The following is a 23,661-nucleotide window of genomic DNA, read 5'->3' on the forward strand; positions in this document are numbered from 1 at the left end:
CTGTGCATCACAGATTCCAGCCTACTCCACCTCTGAGAGGTCTGTACATGCTCAGACTGAAGGAGGAATGTTTCTCATCTGCATAGCTTAGCAGGAAAGCCTCAAGAAACTCTGGAACTATTTGAATCAATTAAGGGAATAGGTTAATACTGACTTCTGCAGGTTGCCTTTCTTTGAAAGTCTAATTGAATTTCTTGGCAAACATCAAGAAAAATAAAAGTCCATTTCATGCAGTTTCTTTTTATTTTGTTGTTAGAATTTAAACACAAGCAGTATTGGCAAAAATAAAGGACTGATGTCAGCACTCAAACTTCAGAGAGGCAGGGGAAAGGAATATAGGAGAGGATAAAATGCACAGCGGAGAATGATGTCCGAAAAACACACAAGAAAAGCAGAAGTTCAACACTGTTTACAATGTAACAGCTGAGAAAGGCCTTCAGTTAGCTCTGAAACCAGACAGTCTCTGAAACCTACAAAGTGTTCCCTTAACAGCTGAGACTGCAGGTAACAATTTAAATAAATCATTATTTAACAACTGTAGATCTCAAAAGGCATATCAAGCTTGCCTTTCTCTGAGTGTTCTACCTTAGGTTGACAGTGATGGCTCCTCTGGTGCTCACCACACTGTCCCTTCACCCAAACAATGTTCAGCCCTTGGGAAGCAGCCACAGAAGGCCTCCAGCTGCCAGCTGATCGGAAATCTTCTTCCACCAGGCAGCCTGGTCAGGATGCAGCCAGAATCCAGAGGAAAATGGAATGAAATCAGAATGAAATGCAAACTTTTTGAAAACTCCTCAGTGGTCATGTATCCATCAGCAAGCACATCTACCTTCATCCACAAGCACAGGAATTTCTATTTTCTTCCTCATCTTTCTGTATTCGGGTATATTCTCACCAAGGCAACTTTGCATATTAGTGTAACATGCCTCCATGTCCCCAGTCTTCTCTTGTTAGCTGTTTCTTTTTGCCTGCTCGTGTCACCTTTTCTATTCACCCTCTGTCCACTTCTACTGTAATTAAGGACAGTCTCCACAGCACCACTCCAGTGCACAGCATGGCACCAGCAGAGATAAGCAGTATCAGCAAATATGATGAAGGATGGATAACTATTATAAGATAGTTTTATGGCTGGAGAGTTCTATAAACAAAATGTTGCAACTATTACAGAGCTGGACTTTATATGGGGTGAAAGTGAAAACATTGACAGCTCGATTACATCACTAGTCAGTGAGATAACTTCTCATGCAAATAACAGTCCAGTATCTTTTTACAGATACACTGGAATAATTCATTTGCAAAAACAGTGCTTTGAATTTGATTTCTGAAAGGCAGTTAGTAACAAGGCTTGAATTCAAGTAGTTTATATTTTCCAGCTTCCTTCTATAACCAGAGACCACCACTGCTGCACTTGTGGAAAATTTGTCTGTTCTTACTTCCCATTTCCAAACAGGTGTACCTGTCACTTAAAGAACATTAATTAAGATGGATCCATTGTGATTTCAGAGTACTTTTTGTCTAAGGTTGATAAATTTATCACAGACAGCCTTAACAATACATAACGAGTTATATCTGCACTTTCTGCAAGTCTATGCAATTAATTTTCTATTTGTGAAAGGAAATGGAAAATGAAATATTGTGCCCTTTCTAATGCAGAGGCAGATGTAATGAATGGCTTTGGCAAACAGTTGTCAAAGTATGTTAACTCGCATCTACAAATCTTTTCCTTCCCCAACAATAGTTTTAGGGCCTGTGATAATTCCCTTCCCTTTGTCATACTGATATAGCATGCTGAATCCAGTGTTATCTAGACTTAAGAAAATTTAATTCCAGTTGCAATCCACTGTCTTCATTTTTTTAAACCACTGGCTTGAGAGATCCCTATTGCAGATTAAAATCCACAAAGAGTTCTTTTCAGTGTTCCCACTGGAGATTGATACTCTCACCAGAAATACAGTAGTTATGCACTTGAACAGAAGTCTTCCCAGTTCTGGAACAGGCTGCCAAATACCATCCACCCTTCTTACAAAGGAAAGAAATCACTGTATCCTACATCTCTCATATCCTTCATCTCGAGTACTGTGTTCAGTTTTGGGCCCCTCGCTACAAGAAGGACATGGAGGTGCTTGAGTGGGTCCAGAGAAGGGCGACGAAGCTGGTGAGGGGCCTGGAGAACAAGTCCTACGAGGAGCGGCTGAGGGAGCTGGGCTTGTTCAGCCTGGAGAAGAGGAGGCTCAGGGGTGACCTTATCGCTCTTTTTAGGTACCTCAAGGGAGGCTGTAGCGAGGTGGGGGTTGGTCTGTTCTCCCACGTGCCTGGTGACAGGACGAGGGGGAATGGGCTAAAGTTGCGCCAGGGGAGTTTTAGGCTGGATGTTAGGAAGAACTTCTTTACCGAAAGGGTTGTGAGGCACTGGAACAGGCTGCCCAGGGAAGTGGTGGAGTCACCATCCCTGGAGGTCTTCAAAAGACGTTTAGATGTAGAGCTCAGGGATATGGTTTAGTGGGGACTGTTAGCGTTAGGTCAGAGGTTGGACTCGATGATCTTGAGGTCTCTTCCAACCTAGACAATTCTGTGATTCTGTGATTCTGTGATCTCTTATCATCCTTTCTTTGGGTGAGGACTGAAGCACTCAAGCATTTTATAACCAGATTTTGGAATGAAGTTCAATACCTTTAAGCCTCACCTGTACTATCAGAAGATATGCACAAAACTGAGCAACCCAGGCTACTTCCAGGCTGCACAGAAGGCTCGGCATTAAAACACCCAAAGGCAGGCAGCTGCCTGATGCAGGGCCCCATTCCAGGATAGCAGCTGTTCCACAAGGGCAGAGAGGCACCTAAACAGGGGAGCCTTCAGAACTAGTTTCTTAAGCTGGCTAGGTGTGAAATGTATGGGAATTGGTGGCATTTCAGCACCTCATCTACCTCTGCTGAATCCCCTGCAGTCAGTATCAAGAAGCAAGAGTTTCCTCCCAGAATCAGGTACTTCCAGTTTCTGTATGTAAGGAAACAACGTAAAGGAAAGTCTCTGCAGTAACCAACTACTTATCTGTTAGAGTCCTGACCTCAGAAACTCACATTCCTTTTCTGCCTAATTAGAGCAGGTGCACACAAACTTCAGTCTCCTGCATCTCAGCTGTACTTGGTGTTTTGGACCAAGTTTTCCTCTCAGCCTCCCCTCTCAAGTCCTATCTGCATGCTGTATAAATAAGCCATATACCAAGTTAGAGAAGAGAGCGTGACTCCAGACTTCAGTAAGGGCCTGTGCTGGTCAAAATTTAGGTCCCTAGGTTTAGAGATTTTTTCTATTTTAAGTGTAAGTGGAACAAGCATCTTTGAAGACATCACCAGCCATAGACACACACAAAAAAGCCCCAAGCACAGAACTGTAACACCACTCTGATATTACCAAGATGTTTCTGCAATACTTGGATGTCTTCCAGGCATGCTACACCTGAAAATAAATGGAACAATCTAGCCAGTACAGCACCTGCATCACCATGTACCCATCACATTAGAGAGAAATAGTGGGAACAATAAAATGAATGCTAAAGAAGGCATCGGTACTAAAGTCACCAAGCCCACAAGCTGGATAAGCAGCATGCGGGCTATTGAAAAGCTAGGGAAATTGCACTTCTGCATAGACAGAAATTCTGCAAAGCTATTGAAAAGCTTTCAGGAAATACTACCTGATGTGGCAGAAGCAAACAGTCTCAGTGCTCATTGCTAAAGACAGATACAGACACACATTATTGTAGCACAGTAACCTCGCCACATGGTGAACACCAGCAGGTGGATGCAAATGGCCAAGAGTACTGTGTGGGACCCAAGCTGCCACAGAGGAACATTAACGCTGTCAGCAAAAGCAACCAACAGGACTTCCAAGGTTCAGAATCACAACTGATGATATCCTGGTGTATAGGAACAGGAGATAGCACTGCAGAAGTGGTGGCAGAGCACAGCTGTATTTTCAGTTATTTGCAAGAAAGCACTAAACTGAAGTTAAAGAAGGTGAAACTGGAAACAGCTGCAGAACTACACACAGGTCATCCTCACTCTTACTACAGGAGATCTAAATAGAACCTGAAAAACATCTCAGAAGACACTACAGCTAAAAAAAAGCTAAAAAGCCAGCTGGGTTCAGAGGTTATTAGAGCTTGTTGACATTTCTTTTGAGCTCAGATGCAGGCAAGCCACTGGTGTGAACAGCAAAGTGGCAATAGAGATATTGTTAATTCAGTGCAGCACAGCCTTTCTAAGAAGCTGGTGAACAGGAGCACCAGCCTCCAATACTGGGGTGTTTTCAATGAAGCAGGATGTAGGCGCTCATTCCTAAGAGCTGGATGGCCAGTACTGACATCAGAAGACCCCCATCCAAACTGAACAGACAACTCCCATAGCACAGCATGAATGTGAAAGACTTGCTACTTATCATTTAGGAGTGGAAGAAAGATCCAGAAGTCATGAAACTGCACTTTTAGGAGCCTGGCAACCTGCACTCAGCCAGGACTTGCGTACACTATCATGACAGGTGAGTACAATTAACTCTAGTTCAACATGCAAGTGCTCCTTTTCCATCACCATTGATGAAGTGATTAGAACTAGGTGCTCTCCCCACTAGGGCATGCAGCCCAGAATACTTTAATCACATGCTATAAAGATTGCTATGTTACAGCTTTAAAATATAGATGATAAAAAGTATCAGACTTAGCTTCTGACAGCAGCAGCACTGCAGCCTGAAGATACAATACCTAAACAGGATCTTCAAACTAAAAGAAATATAGAAAATAAAAGCAAGTTGGTAATAGGCTCAGGCAATGCTTTATAAGCTGCTCTCTAATCTAGGATGGACAGAATATGAGAACAAACCCCACAGGACCAAATATTTTACAGATGTTTGTATGTATCTTTCTCTCAGGATGGCTACTCAAGCAGTAACTCAGTAGGTTCTTCCCAGGAACAGTAAATACTGTGTGAGTTGAGCAGGCATGAAGTTGTATACAAGGGCAGTCAGTCACGAGGCATGGGTCATTAAAACAAGGAATGCCTCTTTCTACTGTTCTAGAATAGAGACCTGAGTGTGGAAAGTCACAGACGCCATAAGCTGGCCAAGCGTGTCAAGTATTAACGTCATGATGAGTAAAGATGAGGCACATGAGGAAGCACAAGCAAAGCAACACAAGTCTCTGAAAACAGACAACTCAAAAGAGACCATGAAGTAAAACAGGAATGGAACTGATTACCTCATCTTAAGTTTTGTCAGTATTGCAGATGACTACTCTGACTTCAGAGAACTAAGTAGGTAGTCTTGCACTACTACAGTAATCATAAGCAAAGCTGTGAAATATTTCTGTATGTACTGTTTCCCAAATTGTGGTTTCAGAAAATAAGTTTTTGATTACCAAGAAAAGAGAATTCAGCCCTATCACAGCATCACCCTATCCCACACTCAGAGGGTCAGATTGAATTGGTAGACTTTGCAGTTATAAATAGCAATGATAGATATGTCATCCCAGACCTGGGAAACATCCCTTGGCAAGGCATTGAGAGCAGCACCATGCAAGTTTCTCCTCTAGATGCGCAGTCCTAAGGGTAGAAAGAGCAAGAGATGAGAGAGAGGCACACAAGTGTGCAATAGCCAAAACCTGCCTAGGCTGAAAAGATACGACCAGAACTGAAACTAGCCACAACTGATGCAATAAAATGATTCCCTTAAACAAATCATGCACTCTTAGTAGTGTTTTGAACAGAAATCCTCATTTACATAGCATAGTTATGCTGGATCTCTTACTAAAATGAGAAATGTTCACATGCCATATACACACACGTGAATGTGGGAAACAAAATACTTGCTCCAGCTTTATTTAGTAGAACAGAAGAAACGCAGCCACGGAGCTGATCAGCTCATGAGTATCTGCACACTTTCAAAATCCCCTGGGGAATGAAGTCAAGACAGTGTCAAACTCACAAGAAAATATCTCATTTACTGATCAAATAAACAGATGCTTTTTAAAGAGTTGATCTCACCTGATATGTTTGTGCATGTATGCTCAGATGTACACACAGACCCCCATCTGTGATGCTATAACCATTATAGAAGTATAAGAAAGTTCTGTAACTATGTTTATCTTTTACCTCAGACAAATACAACAGAAAGGAAGTGATTCATATTTGCCCAGTAAGCAGGCATTCTACTGAAACTATGTGCATCTGTGGTCAGGCCTAGGGGCCTTGACAAACATGAGTCCTTCTTATGAGAGAATAGTTAAGCAGGCTTCAAAGAACTGAATTCAGGCATAGGTAGACTAGATGGGGGAACTCTGAGCTCAGCAGGGGCTAATTTGTCCTGCTGGAAAGTAATCATCATGTAACTAACGGAAACACCATTCTTTCCTCTGCCTCCAACCCCCATATCAATCTGCCACACAAGTTGTCAACTAAAAAAAATTTAGTGTTTGTCTTCCTGCATCATAAGGGAGCATTTTATTCTATTGCCAGAAGCTTTTTGGGGAAAAACGCGTAGCAGACAGCGCTTACGTGATAGGTCACAAGCAGGTTTCTTAGGCTGAGACAAGAGGGGAACTCCACCATACCCTATACTTCCAGTCTCAGGACCTGACTTCATGGCAAGAGTCGTCATAGACCCTCCCAAGATTACTACTTCCTCTTCTCTGGTAAAATAAAGCTTCTGCTTCTCTCTTCTGCTCTGTCCTTCTTTTGGGACACAGTAAGTACAAGTCACGACAGTATTTAAAATGCTTCCTCTTCTACCAAGGAAGAAATTAAGCCTTCAAATGAATTGTAACAGCATCTCAAATGTAAACAAGGGGCGCTGCCTCTACCAGCATTGTTTTTGTAGTGGCATAGCTATGCTGAGATAGCTCTACTGATGAGCATCCAGAATAGATATGCCATCTCTTGTTATAGCTTGCATTGGAGTGATTTAGCTCAGTTATGTTTTAATGTAGCTCTTTATTTAACCAGGTGCAACGTCTTAAAAGTTAGTGGCATTTGCTCCAAAGGGGAGCAATCTAACTTCAGCACAGGCAGGAGACATACACCGCACAGCAAGATGCCAATACCTGAGGTGAAAATACAGCTGCATCATCTCAACCTACTCCTTACCAAGTGCCTATCAATGGAGAAACTGCCTAATACAGATTGTCTTCTGATGGCTACGTTAGTTATTCAAAGTTAGCTCTATTCTCTCTACCAGGCACCGGACCACGCCAGAATCCATCAGGGTTGCTCCCCAATATTCTGACCCTTAACTTTTGAACCAACTCTTACTCTGGAGAAATTCATTCCTGCATGTTTTGATGTGCAAAGAAGTGGTTAAGCAGCTGGATATTACAGGTGTTGCAAGCAGATTTAATGCTAACAGCTAGCCAAGTTGAATGAGGAAAACCACTGCTAGCTCTTCAAAGCCTTTCTCAGGGCATCCCTACTGAACAATCACAATTAGTTCCCATTTGTGAAGATGACTTCATTACTGCAGAAGCTAATACAGAAACAAATACATCATAAAAACAACCATGCTAATACAACGCCAATTAACAAAAAAATTAAGCATGCTAGAAAACAGGACTATGGGTGTTATATAGCAGCACTTATTAAACTGCCAGTTCAATGAGACACCACTCATTTTATTGTTTTATATTTAATTGCTTAACACAGTGGCATTCTGACTAGCCAGTAGGGCTTCTTGGCACTATAGGACAGATATTTGATTGTGTTGGTAGCACTAATAATAGCTGAACCTATCCTTTAGCCTTTTCCTCGTTATCCTAATGAGGACTACACCTCCTTTCTTGTTCCCCACCCCCTCAGCCTCCCAAACGTATTCTCTTGTGTCTCACCAAACAAGACAACAAATTATTCTTTCAGTGGATTATATTGGAAGAGAGGGGAGAGGAAATAAATATGAAAACATACCAGCAAATAAGGCATGACCATTTTAAGTATCTATACAAAGCCATAAGGGCATAGGGCTAGGGCCAGGGGGAGTTGAAGACATGCACTTCATCACCAGGATCTTCAATTTAATTCAGAAAAGCTATAGCATGTGAGGTAAGAGTCAGCATAAGAGAAAGGCAAGAAGACACTGCAGTAAGAGATTATAAAGTACACTAATGCTACATTTTCCATGGGGGTGGGGGACGAGGCAGAACAGAACATTTAAAATTCATTCAAAATACTTCCAAGCCAAGATAAACGCCTAGCTACACTATTTCCAAGGTGAGTTTTTCCTTACTTGTTACACACATATGCATTTCAGACAGCTTCAACAAATAGGAGACTGCAATGAAAAGATTGATAGAGTTTCACTACAGCAATGCAAAACTTACCACTGGATTACTTGGTCAGGTTAGATTGGTGCCAGGGAAAGCAGGGGGAAATATTTCATTAATACTCATTTTCAGTTCTGGGGCTATTCATCTTTGAATAGCGTAAGTTACACAAATGCACACAGATTTTCCCTTAGAATTACTCATTTTGGAATTCACATTCCTCAACATTACAACCACATATACAAACAAATATTATTGCCAGTGTGTCAGTAGGTAATGTAAGATCTCTGCACACAAATGGAAAAGGGCAATAGTCAAAGTGTTTACATGAATTGAATGAAGAGTGGGGAAAACAGCAATATCATTTCAAATACATCTGCGGCTTTTTCATTAGGCCAGGAAACTCACAGGTATTAATCATGAAAATAAATGTTTCTTGCCCTTAGGTGCAACACAGTTCTTACACAAGAGAAATGACCAATACAACTTTCTCTCATCAAATTACTGAGGATGAAATGAATTTTAAAACAATATCCCAGGTGGATTATGCATTTTGCTACTTAAGAAGAGACTTTGTATGGACCACCATTTATTACTTTGATTTTCAAAGCTACTTATTGCCAATAATTAAGGCACAGCCCTGTTCACTTATTTTAAAGGCTTTAGAGCCAAAGAGCCTGTGGATAACAGCCATAAACTCTATTGTAGCCCACGTTTTACTTCAGAAAAAAAAAAAAAAACAACTTTTGAAACAAAGACATAAATCTAGGTAAATTAGATGTTGTCTTCCATCAGCACTTTATTTGCTGATCTATTATATGAAATCACAGAACACATTTCATCTGTTGACTTTCTCCAAAAAAAAAAAAAAAAAAGACAGAACCAATTCTACAGATGCATGCTTTTCTATATACTGTACCTAACCTTACTAAAACAAAACAAGAAAAAAAAAAACACGGAAAAGCAGGTGTTTAATTAGCTGTAGACTCTCAATTTAATAAGATTTTATTCAGGTTGGGCTTCTCACGAGTATAAAATGAAGCGTGATGTGTATTTGTAGGATTAAGGCTTGTGGGCTGATTGCCAGACCTACACTAAAGCTCCACTGGGGTTGCATCCCACCAGAGCTGCTCACATACGTGCTGCACCCTACATGAGCAGCACCTGCATTGATACAAACCTTTTGTGCCATTCAGCTAGCTCTGTGGTTGCTTTCTTTACCTTTGCTAACCCAGAGCATTTCAAAAATAAAAAAACACAGTTCACTTCCAAAAAATATCATGGGATGGGTTTAAAGGGCATGCTATTAGCAGTCAGTTAAGGTTGTTTTTTTTTTGTTTGTTTTTTTTTGTTTGTTTTTTTAAATTGAACTGTACCTTTTTAACTCCACTGTGAGGTCTGTCAACGGAGTCGCATTGGGTGTAGGACGTATTCCAGCTTTCTTCCACACCACCAGTAAGGCTAGAAAGTTGGAAACAAAACAACAGATTTTCAAACCTTAGGACCCCAAGAATTTTCTACAAACATAGAGGGGAAAAAACATAAGAGACATACCTGGCTGAAAATAAGATCATGACCAAAAGCACAAGTTCTTCAACCCAGACTACAGCTCTGTGACCTTTTCAGCCCTTCACAGCTAGTTCTGCTCTGGCCTACCTTTCTCCTCACTACACTGGACATGCCTGTCCTCTTTCTTGTACCTAGAACCATCATTCATCAAATCCTACAGCTTGATATTTTAAGAGCTCAGCTGCTAATTGTAATAGTTTTCTACAGGCTTCAGTTACTGAACAGATTTATCCTTGAGAAACTCATGTGCCAATGTACGGGAGACAGAGTGGAACATCAGCTATACCAACTGCAAATGGCTTAAACTTTTAGGGAATCAGTTACATTCAGATACAGCCCAATGAAACCAAAGCCACCTGTATTCAAACATTCAGCAGAGCAATCATTTGCCTTGAAGAATGTTTTCAATTTCTAAAACATATAGAAATAAGCTCTTCTTTCAGATGTGCCAGTGTAAATTAACAGCAGATCCAGTGACAGCAATCTGTTCAAATTTACCTCGGTGTAATTGAGAATAGCTTTTGGCATATCTGACAAATGCAAGTGGGATGGTGTTCTAAAGCCACATGTGAAGTTCCTAGCACAAGGATCGCTATATGAACATTTCAGTAATTACAACACCACCTCAGTAATTACAACATATCTATTAAATTTTATATTTATGTCAGTCTTAGTGAAGTGGTAATTCTGCAGTAACATGATTTAATACTCAATGGCTTCATAATAATCTGCATCCAAATAGCACTAGATCCCATAAACTAAGCAGCATTGGGTAAGCTCCCAGCTTTCACAGAAGACTTTCAGGACATTGAGAACTTGATCTACACCCCACAGATGTTCTTACAGAGTTTTGTTTTTTAAACTGACCCCAGTGCACACTGACCCTGGATAAGCACGCAGACAGCCATCGCTAAATTCAATGGATGGCTCTTTTCTGCAACAGAAGTGACCCAACACAACATCAAGATATTCTCGGAACAGTGGTGTCACCTGGAACATTCATCGGAGGTTTCAAGCTGTTCCACTACCAAAATGAGCTAGATTTACAGCTCATTTTTAATCATAGATTTAAAAAAAAAAAAAAAAAAAAAAGTCATGATAATTCAGGCAAATTCCAGTGTAATTAGGTTGTGCTGTTTCCAAGTTACCATTGTATTCAGGAATGTGTTTATTCCTGGTCTGAGGTGTGGCAGAGCCATGCTCCGCACTATTAATCAGCTGCATGCCTAGGTGCCAGGTGACATGATCATCCTACCCCATTTGTAAAGATGTTTCAGGACTGAAAAGCATTATGTAAGTGGAGAAACACACACTGAAAAAGGAGTAACACAGGAGAATGTTTATTTCTCCTTGGTCTTCTCACCAATGTTTCCTGCTAATTTAAAAGTTAAGGCAATGTTTAAATACAATAAAAAAGTGATGGGGAAGGACAGGGAAGTAACAACACTGAAATGTTCCAAACAAAAAGAGAAAACAGAAAACTGTATCTAAGGGGGTACACAAAATAAAACAGCAAACTTTTGTAGACAAACTGTAAGAGCAAGTAGTATGAAGAACTATAAAATAATTAATTCTAAAACTAATTCATATGCCCATACAGTACTAAAATATAAAGTGGCTGCTCCTGAGGGTTTTCCATTTTTGCTAGCTTTTTAACTAAGGACAAAAATTTTAAAGGCACATTAAAATTACTATCTACTGCTAAATTACATAGTATATAAATGTAAATGTGATCACACCACACTTAAATTCTTATAACAATAAACTATTCTGTTTTCTTCCCCCTGACATTTACAAAATTCATTTGGAGAAGGAGGATATACCTTACAGAGATTAGTGATAAATCATGTATTTTTAATGAATATCAATAGGAGAAACCCCAGGACATAGCCCACCATCTAATTTGATTAAACTGTGCTTAAGGCAACACCACCTCTCTGGCTGGGGAATAGCACTATAATGACTTTGTGAGCATTATTGCAGGCTGTTTTAATGATTTAATGAACTGCCTCTATATTTAGTTCAATAGCCTTAAAATGATTAGTGTTTAAGAAAAATTAGCTCACTTTGATCTGATTCTATTTGATAGTAAGTTTAAATAACCTAACCCTTCAAAACACAGTGGAAAAAAAATTCCTAGAATCACAGCCAGCTAACTGCTAGAAAACATTATGGCAATCATTAATAACAGTTCATTTATGTTTAGCTACAGCATATGGAATGACATATTCATCCCCTAAGATGGGATGCAGCACATACATTAAATCATATCGTATCATTTTCCTATACATTTTTAATGTGAAATATGTACTAAGGAAAAACTCCTACATGCCAATATAATGCTTTTTTTTTTTTTTTTTTTTTTTTTTTAATTCTCCACCAACAGTATCACTTAAGAATTTTAACTTGTGGGTCCAAACTATGGTTCTGCTCCTCAGCGAGATGCAGGAACTGTATTACCAAGAGGAAATAGGAAATATTTGCCAAAGCTCCATCAGTCTCCTGGTTGCAGCAGTACAGGCAAGATTGCTAACTTGGAACCACTCAGAAAAGTGGGAGCACAACCTGAGATGTAAATTCACAAACAGAAATAACAGATCTGGCAACCTACCATTGCTGACATGCCTACATGCATAACTGATGCATGCTACTTGTTGGGGGTGAGCTCTAGGACTGGATCTTGTTCACATTTACAGCACACTTCAGAAAGGACAAGTTACTAGAACATAATACATTTCACAAAAGAAAATAATTTTGAAAATGGTGAACAAGCCAACTAAGTATTTCATCTCAGTGCTATTAATTTTATGGCCATTACTATAACGTGTGATCTAGAGACTGGAGAACTTATAACTCTGTAGCGCCCAAATCATTCTTGATAGGTATCTTGCCAGCATTGATGAATGAAAATGCTCAAGCCACGAATACAATGCAATCATGCTGCTGAGGGAAGGAAACTCCCAAATAAGCCTTAACACTAAAAATCTCTTTTGAGAGTTAACTTACAGAATGTTCAACTCTAAATTTGTAAGTGCAATGCGGTTGATTTTCTGGAAGAAGAAAGGAAGAAATACTCACTCTGCAGAGTTACCCTTACAATAACATCTACTTCCAAGGAAGCCTGTGTATACTACATTATTACACACACCCTACAGTGACTAGCTAGAATCAAGACCACAAAACAAGTGTTGATAGCACAATATAGACTTCAGACTTCAAAAGCAGCCACCCACTTTCCAAGCAAACTAGGTATCGCAAACCTCAAAGTGGAATTCTTCTTCAGAAACAGCACTAGCAGGCAGATTCTTAGCTCTTTGTTACAAATACCTCCAGGGAAATCCCAAGAATAAGCTACAATAAGAGATTAAGTGGGAGATATATTCTCATCTTGAGTTTTCACTTTCCTTTTCTAACCACGCTGCCAGTGTTATAATCATGAACTAGTTGTTTGGTCCTTGGACTTAAGCAATTCACCTACCATCTAAAATGATCTCAAAACCGAGAGGCAGCAAGCACCCTCCTCTCCTCAGTGAGAGCAGGCACAAATAGATGTGCTGCCAGTCACCTGTCCCCAGCAGAGCTGGAAGGTGGCAACAGTCAATTTGGGAGCCAAAACTATCACCCCAATGAACACTTCTCACTGCCCCCTTGAGAAGAGACAACAGGCAGGATGCAAGTGGAGGAATTAAACACCTTTCTTTGAAAAGAAGCTAATAATTTAGCTGCAGAGTTTGGCAGCCATGCAAAGCAGGTACCTGACATGAAACAGAAGGCCTCATGCAGCTGGTACTTTGAACGAGGCAATGCAGGCTCAGAACACCCGTACATAAATACTCAGGCACACACTGATACGAGGAGAGCTTTTATTCCACTTTTGACAACCATTGCACTTATCTAGGTGCAGAAGACTGCTCTCCTTTTCTTGGAAGTGAATGTATCTGCATCCTTTGAGACAACCATCAAATTTAATCCAAAGCCTGGAGACAGTGCAGACTCTACCAGTAAGGCTCCATTATAGCTTCTGTTGAAACTAGTCACAATAACATTTAGTGAGCATCTAGGATTAGACCGACACATTATTCTCTGCAGAGCCACAGCTGCCCTGAAGTTCCAGGGCCCAAGGGGCTTCTCTCTTTTCCTTCAACTGCTGCCAGCACCACGTTCCTCTGCCAGTTGTTTTTCATGCTTTGGTGAAGCTGGCCTGCACCTCACTGCCCTTCAATGTTGTTTTTACTCAAGAAGAATTTCTTGATAGAATTTATCCATATTTAAAAAAAAAAAAAAAAAAAGGTCCTGGGTGTATCCTAAAAATATATTGCTTTTGCCAATGGTCACTTCCTCATGTCATGACATCCAACAAGAACAGCAGATCAGGTTCTCCCTGAGGCTGGTTTTCCAGATCATTTCATCCAGTCTCCTTGCTTCTACATCGTCTTTTTCCAGGCCTCTTCAATTGCCACGTTGGTTACCTTGTGGTCAGTAGGTACTTTCTAATGCTTCTACGCAGCCGGTAGGAAGATCCGGGCTGACGTTTCTTTCCAGAGTCATAGGAATGAGCAATACTGTTTACTCATAGGTTTGATTTATATCAGGATTTGTTTTTATTCTGCCAAGGTTAAGTGTCCCTCAAGCTCATTTTAATTTGTCATCTCCAACAGTTACACGTTCTAGAAAAAAATCTGGCTAACAAACTGCTCCACTTAAATATCTTATTTACTAAAAAATTTGATAGTACTAAATACTATGTACTTGATCTTTTGTCTTTACAAATTAGGATGATAGCTTTCATGTTTAAACTCAAAACAAGGAAACGTGTCAAATAGTTCATTAAGGTACATTGTCCAAATGACTCATTACTAAAACACTGAAAAATGAGTTCATTTTCTCTTCCTCCTGTCAAAAGCTATAGTCAGATTGACATAGTCCCATGAAACATTCTGATTTCCACTAAACTACATTTTCTAACAGAAAACTGTTCCATCAAAAAGAAATCAGCCAGCTCTAATGTGCCTGAAGTCTATGCAATTAAAAAAGTTTCTAAATATAGCTTTAATCATGGCCGACCCCAATCTTCTCAGAAGTCCTTGCCCTCTAGGCCATCCCAAAGGGATGAGAACATCCAGTAACAAGCCAAAAGTCTCATGACAGTGTGTTGACCCCATTTGATATTTATCTCTAGCCATTTCTGAGAGCTTCCCATGAGCTTAATTAAGCTCATTCATTTCCACAAATTGTGGCATCCTAGAAAATACAGACTTCCCTTTGATAGATGAGATTCAAATGTGCAAAGTCTTATGGGAGGCTAGGTGTCTCTCAGGCTATTTGACAGAGTAGTTCATGAAACAACTTCTCTAGTCCCTCCTTTCAGTAACACAGACAGGAAAGACACAGAATTTATGCTGCCCAATACGGACCACAGCAAAAAGCCACCTGCTACAAGATTTGAGGGAAATAATAATGCTGAGGAAGCTGTGTGTACCCTTTAAGAACAGCAGCAATGCAAAGCCAGAAAATTATTCCTGCCCTGTAAGGGAATATTTCAAAGGAAAGACTCTCACATGGGAAAGGAAAGATATGAGAAGCAAACAGTGTGGGTGTTTCTGCAGTGGCAGTTGGATTCAGCTCTGAGTATCATCTTGTCTTTCCCACATTTTATTTGTCACTTGGGCTATTCCCAATTGTCTCTAGCAAAGCTGCATTGTGAAACTGAATCAAAGCCCATCTAAGGGGACAGTCTTCTTCTATGTGAAGGGCTTTTGCAAAGGTTACTCAGGGAGGACAAGAAATAATGGCATTAGACTCCTATGTATCAGGAAGATTTAAGCACACCAACAGATGAACACAGGAAGACAGTCATTATCATAATGGGCTTTAAAGGGAAGCCAGACAAACTTCTGCCTTGAGTAGCACAGGTGAAATTGATCTGCCTTAGGGCAAAGCTATATGCTAGTAAATCCCTGAATTACTTTCAGTTGGTTAGTTTTGCATGCTTTTAGTTTTGTACCCCCCCCCCCCCCCCAAATGCATAATAACTGAAGGCTGGGGAAAATGTATGTAATTATCCTTTAGAAATATTTTCCTAGTATCAAATATAAGCAGAAAAATGTCTTTCCCTAACACAATAAAACAAAGTATTTCACTTCACAATAAAATAATGATATAAGCTTAAGATTTTCCCCTTACAAGTGTTTCTCCCACAGATACTTTCTTTTACAAAGCTGCTTCATCCCATTACGTGCTTTTCTGAAGACCACTGCTAATATAACAATATTTCTTGCATATATTTAAGCACTTCATTTACTTTGGCATCTCGGTTCATAATTCCTGATGTTATAATTGCTTCATTTGCCCTTAACATATTTACACCAAGTCTGTACCAAGGAGTTTCAGACACTTCATAGAGAAGCATTTGGTTCCCACACTAGTTCCATCTTTCCTAATTTTTCCAGATCATTTAACTCTTTTCCTACCGTTTTATGCATATTGAACACCAGTCTCATCTCAGCTGTGTAACTACAGTTACAAAACGTGTAACCTGAAAAAAAACAAGTTCTCACCTTAGTCTTCCAGTTCATCCAACTTCTCAAATCAACGCATTTTTCCCCTTGTATTTGATCACAAAATACTGTACTGCTGTAGCACAAATAGCTACACCTTTGCTTTCTCTAGTACATGGAAGCAGAGGATTCTCAGTGCCTGTGCTGTTGTCAGGTTACAATGAAGTCTATTTATCGAATTGTTAGCCTGAAACAGCTACACACAGGTTTCAGAGCATACACTGCCCCTTGTCTTCCTAGCTGATACATTTCACTAATGCAAGGTTTGCTTTCCGGTCAGCATGTTACAAATACATCAGAAAAGTTTCCTAAATATCTTTTTCTAGAGAAAAAAAGGCTTCCCACAGAAATCCATCAGTGGAAACCAATCTTTGGGAGAAAACATGAGAACTCTTTTCACAGAAAGTTCTGACTAACCAGCTTTGCTTTGACCACCGGTATGGCATCGCAGGCTGTTTCCTAGTGGTGGCCTCTGTACCCTGTAAGAAAAGAAACTGGGCTAAAGAATACCCTTCAAAGCGAGTAAATATGCGTATCCAGCCCCAGTGGAGCACACAGGAGAAAGGACAAAAAAAGTAGAGTTCCTGAAGAACTTGCTTCTCAGATCCATTCTCCTATGGTACAGAGAAGTGGCAGTTCATCAAGTCTCACCTCTCCCCTCCTTGCCTACAATTCCGAGTCAAGCCCTAAAACCTAAGACCAGAGTGTAATTCAAAAAGGAGCATCTTGCACACTATACTAGTTAGTACAGTACCACATACAAAGCTTTTTCAAAGGAACACTTATCTTTTGTGTATGCTGCCACCATTTAATCTCTTCCCCTACAGGGGTTTGAGCAAGTCTTCTGTAGCCAAAGCAGCCTTTTTTCTTTGTTTCCTCTTTCTGGAGATAGCTAGCCTGGAAAAGTAATGGATGTAAAGCATCCAGTCTTAGATTTTAAACCTTGCTGCACCTTTTTTATTAGGCTTGTACAGATTCAAAGTGGCAAGATAAGACACTTCATGAGGATGAAGGTATCTGAACATGAAGCTAAGAAAAGAATCACCAGGCTAGTCACAGAGACCGTGGATATTGAGCAGCTTCAGGGACACGCAGCCATAAGGATTTACATGCACAGATACTGCTGCCCTGAAGCCTGGGAGTATTTTTTTTTTTAGAGAACAGTTTGTTTTGGGTTGGGTGGGTTTCTGTGCTCCCCCCCCATGCATGAGTTACTCATGCATTTCAGGACACGATGTGGGCACAGCGGATGAGACTGCTGCTGAAGTGTTGGGGTGAGAAGTAGAGCAAGAGAGGCAATTTTGCTTCTCCATATCTTGGCCCCACACCTACAGAAAGAAATGGCTTGTGGACAGCTAACCTAGGGTCAACAAAGCTTCTGCTATTAAGTAGTTCCAGCTGGTAGGGATTTCCTAATTTCCCACTTACAGAAGCTTATCAAATTGCATGTTTAAATTCATGCAGATCTGGAATTCAAGATACAGATTCTTAGAATCACTGAAATACTGTGCTATATAAACCCAAGTTTGGAATTTTAGTCTTGTAAGTGAAATTATAACAGCAATGCTTCCAGAATTATGTACTTTCTGTATGCTGCTTATAGGCATAGGCACATGCACACAAGTAGTCAAAAGCTGAAGAAAAATTAGAGACACCCTGTTCCTGTCAGCTTTGACCTATTTTGTTCAGATCTAACAGCTCAAAAAGCTACAAATTTGGTGAAACATGGCTTGTAAAACCATAACATTCCTCAATTACTTTTTGTTGGCCAGACAGGCAAACCTGTTGTTTGACAACACATCATGATCCAAGATAGTACGCTTTATCACTCAAGGGTCATGAGAAAATGGCCACCAGGACAGTTTGCTAACCTTCGCTAGATAATTTTTCACAGATATCATCCAAAAAGTGTAAAAGCATAAAAGATATATTATCTTCAAGCTCAGTTTATTGTAACATGGGTGTGATTCCCTATAAAACCACTTACTAAGTAACTGTTCTGTGTTTTTCAGCACAAAGTCAAATCAGTAAAATATCTTCTTGACAGTCTAAGTGTCAGGAATAGGATGACACCTCTTCTTTCAGAGACTAACACATTATTTATCATTCTGCTCTGGTTTACTTTTTCTTGCCACCCATTGCTCTACAACTCTAAAAGCACTTCCCAGCTTCATGTCTTATGTAATACAAGATTTGCACTAATACCTGAAGCCAAGCCAAGAATTCCAGAACTGGCTTGTGTTTTCCCAAATGCTAGCAATCCTTTGGAGTTTTGCTCCTATCTCTAAGATAAGTAGAGGCTTGACCAGGAAATTTCGGCTTATGTTAACCATCTGGGTGGCAGTAGATGAGTAGTTTCTGTGGGGGAGTTTGAAGAACAGATCAGCCTAGTTTCTCTTGATTCTCCTAAAACAGTTTTGCACTACATCATCGCAGGTACAAACTCAAAGTCTGTTGACTTTGAGTTTTCCCTCTGAACAGTTTTGGTTTTATTCTCCCTTTTAGATGAGACCAAAGTCTACAGGAGTGTAGTTTCATGTGAAACACATCCAACCACCAGTGTGAAAATTCAGCTAGATTGGTACGCAGAGCTTGATAGTTTTGATACTAAATTTTAACTCAGTACAGAATAAAGTTCAATTTAGTATCCAAACCTCTTGCTGATTCTTACTTAACTGGAGTCCGTTACACTGCTGAGAAAAAATTACCCTTTGTATTGCCCAAAGAGGCATTAATTAGGACAAATAAGAAGCAAGCCTCTGAAGCTTCTTTTGGGACCTTGCAATTATCGTAAGAGCTGAAAAGTCTAAAGCAGATTATTGCTGGCCAAAGTTAAAACAGGAAGATACTAGAGTGCTGTGTACCCAGTTCTGTAAAACTGGGCAATGGATTCATTAATACTATTACAGAAATTATAATTGTACCTCATCCAGATAAGACAGAACATTGCGTTGATATAAAAACAAACAACTGCAATCCTGACAACTTCATAATGAAATTAACTAAAGGGCCAGTAGCACGAAATAATCTGAGTCCTCACAAATCCATTTAGTTAAACATGAGCTGGACAAGAGTGGTCCCTAAATGCAGCACTTTACTGAATCAGGCTGGAGGAATAACATGCCATTAGATTATTTACATCTTATTTCTCGTCAGCCTAAGTCTGTTCCTCTCAGGAGTCAGAGCTCTGCATTTCCACAACCACCGGCTGCTGGGATATTCTTCTTAGCACTGTGAACCAGCAGCAGCTTTAGATATTTTTCAGTTTCTTATCACCATTTTTACCTGTCATGTTTCCCCTCCCCCCAGGATCTTTGAGTAATGTTTGGAACAACACAGATCTTTTGCAGTGTAATTAGAGTCTTACCAAAATAGCTTTGATTGTTCAAATTTATCATTGATAGCAGAGCTCAAGGATGTAGACCTTTGTGCTATCTTGCAAATGATCATTCCTGGTTATTTGTATGGCCCTTTACCCTCTTAGGTTACAGCATGATCAATACCTCCCTACAACCACAGCAAATTCCTTCCCTCCTCTTCATGTTTTGGAATTGGGTCTGGCCATTGAGCAATGCAAAGTACAAGAAGAATCTATACAAACACTATGTGCAAGCCCCCTACTCTTTCTGTACCTGAAGTTGAAGTAACTAAACTGCTTAGCTCTCTGGGCCACAGCACATACACGTGTAAGCTACGTACCCAAGAACTTTAAAGCCAATTTAAGCGGTCAAAACCATTTCAGAGATACCAACCTACAACTCAATAAAATAATTACAGAAAGCTGTACTGTTTCAAGCTCACCATCATTTTCAGAGCAGAATCCTTGGTAATAGTGGAACTGTTCAAAAGTGCAGCTAAAAGCTTCACTGGTTTCTAGTGACACAGAAAATGCTGTTGAAACCAGAGCACAAAGAAAGAGGACAGTCCTTAGAGAAAAAGCACATTAAAATCTGTGAAACTGCAGTGAGATGTGGTGCCGTAAATAAAGCATTCTTCATTAACCTCGAGAACAAGCATTAGACTTCAGCAGGGTTCACCTGTGTTGACAATAATTGTTATACCTAGCAGATTTCTCCAGCTTTTCTTTCTGTTTCTCCTTTCTATTTTGACTTAGTCTTTAAGTACCCAGGCCCAAATGTCTACAGGAGTATGCCTACAGTAGCAATTAAAGCATAGCAAGCGTGAGTATTTGATGCAAATATTTAACTCCAAATTAACCTCCCACCCTGGCTAAGCAGGTATGCGGAGTTCAGAAGCAAGTGCTTCAGGACAATGCTTTTCTTCCATTCCACTTAATTTTCTCATGGTAAGCTCTTTTCATTCTTCTGCAGCTTAACGATTACTTCTAGATTTGCCAAGTAGTATCTGGTAGTACCTTGCAGCCACTTCCCTTCAGCATAATACTACAGAAGGTGACTGGTAGTGGAGAAAGTTCATGGAGTTTGTTTTTAAGCTAGACTATTTAATGGTCATCTCTACAGCTGCTCTAAAGCCACATACTTCAAAAATCTGACCACCTGCTCTATTTGTTGCACTGGTTGTCTTCCAAACATACCTTCCAGTTTGGGAAACATCTTTACCCCAGCACTGCATTGCACTTAAATAAGAAACTCAGTTGAATAAATTGAGGCCTTTTTAGGATATGGTACTGAGGCTAATAAATTGAATCACAAAGAGAAAGAAGTGTGCAAGGCAAAACAATATAATTTCAGACATGATTTTTAAAATGCAGTTCATGTCTCCTTTCACCTCGTTTACCCATAATGTTAATGGTAGAACATTAGTTGCCATGTTTGTAAGACAACTGTAGCTGATCATATAGACCATAACAAGTATTTTCTTCACTAGGACATAACTATTGTAAATACCAGTAAGTAAAAAATAAGTTAAACAGGATTTATCAGCACCTGTTTGAACCTGCTTGTTGACAGGTTTAATCCATAAATACTCAGGCAAATTCAGAAGCGAGCATATTTCTTGACATCTCAGCACAGAGGAAGGCATTGGTTTTAAGCTTCTGTTTGCTTTGCCCTGGATTTGTTAGTTTCTGTGAAAAGAGATTTGCCCAGGGCATCAGTTATTTCACATTTTTCCAGATGCATGTCTAGATGGGCTATACAAAAGGATTTATCCCTTAGAGACTTTCTTCCAATAAACGAGTTGTTTGCAACTACAACTAGGCAACTTCATATATGCCAGAAAAAGCTGCAAAACCATTTGTAGTAAGTCCCTATACCAGGCTGGCAGGACTTTGTCACATTTTCATGGATATATGAACAACTGTCCTGTATCAGGATGAACTGCAACTGAGGTTTTTCTTTATTCTAATACATACTGAGTGTGTCACTGTACAATGGGCATTTTCATTAATTAAAAGCTTCAGGTAAACCTTTGGTCAAATAGATAAAAATCTGTCCACAAAAGGGGAGATTAAATTAACCTGCAAATCACTTCTGATATTTAATATTCCACCTGGTATATTTGCTTTGGCTGAAGACTTAGTCAACTTAAGCAATTTCTGTTCTACCTAATTGACAGATTTAACTATAACACTTGGTTTTATGACTTATTTTTCACCTGCCTGAAAAGGCAAGAATGCCCCCTTTTGACAATTCCATATATTTCCCCCATGAGGCCAGGAGAGGGAGTAGTAGGTTGTATTTTCCCCGAGAAAAAGCAACACTCCGGATGGCAAGTATTATACTCAGTTCCCAGCAGGCAGATTTCATCCTCTGTTCATTACTCTTTTTAAAGACCACGTAGAATTGTTTCCCGCCCCCCAACCAGGAAGAGCTGCACACTTGCAACGAAGAGCATCTGCCATAGGAGAGCTTTAGACAAAAACTATAGGCTTGGTAAAAAACAATCTTGCAAACATGCGAAGAGATGCATGTGTCTACTCAGGTTAATCTGTGCAAGCTCTGTGCTCTCTTACACAACTGAAGGTACAACATAAATCCTGATCACCTACAATCAATGCAACTGTGCAGATGCTTGCCAAAACATGATATTAAGGTCAAATAAAAATAGATCCTCCCACTCTTCTGCCTCCAGTTATACAAGTTCTAACAAAAAAAAGCCCAAATAAGTATTTTCCTAGACTCTCACTCAAACTGAGGCTTTTGTATTGCTGCTGATGGAAAGCCAAGACTGCATGCATGTGCTTTCACTTCAGAATTGCCTGTGGGGAAGCCTGAAACATGCCTTGAAAGTTTTCAAGAATTCTGAAAAGAGTCACCATCTGATCTTAAGCAATTTAAGCAATCCCATGTTGAAAAGCTAGTCTTCATGAGCTCTCTAGCTCAAAGATGAATGTTGCCAAGTGACATCATCCTCCAAAAGCTGACTCAGAGGAGGAAAAAAACTCAAAAGATTAAAAGCTTACTTGTGTATTTTCCAGCTCTTCCAGAGGGTGATTATCTCTGCCTGAAAAAAAAAGGGAGAAGAAAATCAAATGACATCACAGAATATATCAAGACAAGTATTTCTGAGAGAAAAACAGATCAGTATAAATAATGCAGCAGAAGGCTCTGGTTAGATACCAGCTACAGTTAACCTTGCCCACATCACAGCAGAACAAGAAGCAGAACAGCTGCACAGGCTTGCACCAGAGGCTTTGTCTCTCTCCTGACCTCAGGGACTTGCCTTAGTGACAAACAAGCTTAGAGAGCTGCTAGGCGAGTCAGCCACAGAGCACGCCAATCTCAATCACTCACCTCCAAACGGAGAATAAGCATGGTCTATGGACTGGATGCTGGGCTTTAGACCCTAGTTCACTCTCACGGATTCTGTTTCTCTAGTTCAGAGGAGAGACAAGTCCCTTCACTTGTGTCATCATGGAAAGTGAAGATGAATATACCCCGAGACTTGTACAGAGTCACCCTATACAATAACACAATTATCAAATTGTAACCTCCTTCTCTGAGTCAAAGGTGCTTATGGTACTGGATTGCATGGTATTTAATTAACAACATGCAACATTTTTATGACAAGCACAAAATACCTTATTCAGCTAAAGCCCACAAACACTAAGCAAGCAGCATGGAATAACGATTAAAGTCATAAATTAAGCAGAAAACTCAGGTCAAACCTGGGATTTTTTTTTTCTTTTTACTTGACCAACTAAGTTTAAAAACACATGCATGTCACTTTATACCTGCACAACAAGCACCTGGATCCAGTGAAGGAAAAGAGCAAGCAGGAGTGAAAAATCAGATAGGGTCATAGAATGATGGCATGGTATTA

At 39.9% G+C, this 23,661-nt stretch overlaps 1 protein-coding gene across 5 annotated transcripts in view; it reads right to left on the reverse strand.

Moving 5' to 3' along the window:
• The window catches only part of BCL11A (BCL11 transcription factor A), a 137,117-nt gene that overhangs the window by 102,209 nt on the left and 11,247 nt on the right, over window positions 1-23,661 (reverse strand). For 2 of the 5 annotated variants that reach the window (XR_014691396.1, XR_014691397.1), the window contains exons 2-5: window positions 22,802-22,842; window positions 9,667-9,751; window positions 5,518-5,585; window positions 4,707-4,768 (exon numbers count right to left, since the gene is read on the reverse strand). The gene's annotated coding sequence lies outside the window, so the exon portion shown is untranslated. The remainder of the gene's footprint in view (window positions 1-4,706; window positions 4,769-5,517; window positions 5,586-9,666; window positions 9,752-22,801; window positions 22,843-23,661) is intronic. The other 3 variants (XR_014691394.1, XM_084514485.1, XR_014691395.1) reach the window with 2 other exon arrangements.

Source organism: Aythya ferina, assembly GCF_964211825.1.
Source record: "Aythya ferina genome assembly, chromosome: 3".
Classification (NCBI taxonomy): domain Eukaryota; kingdom Metazoa; phylum Chordata; class Aves; order Anseriformes; family Anatidae; genus Aythya; species Aythya ferina.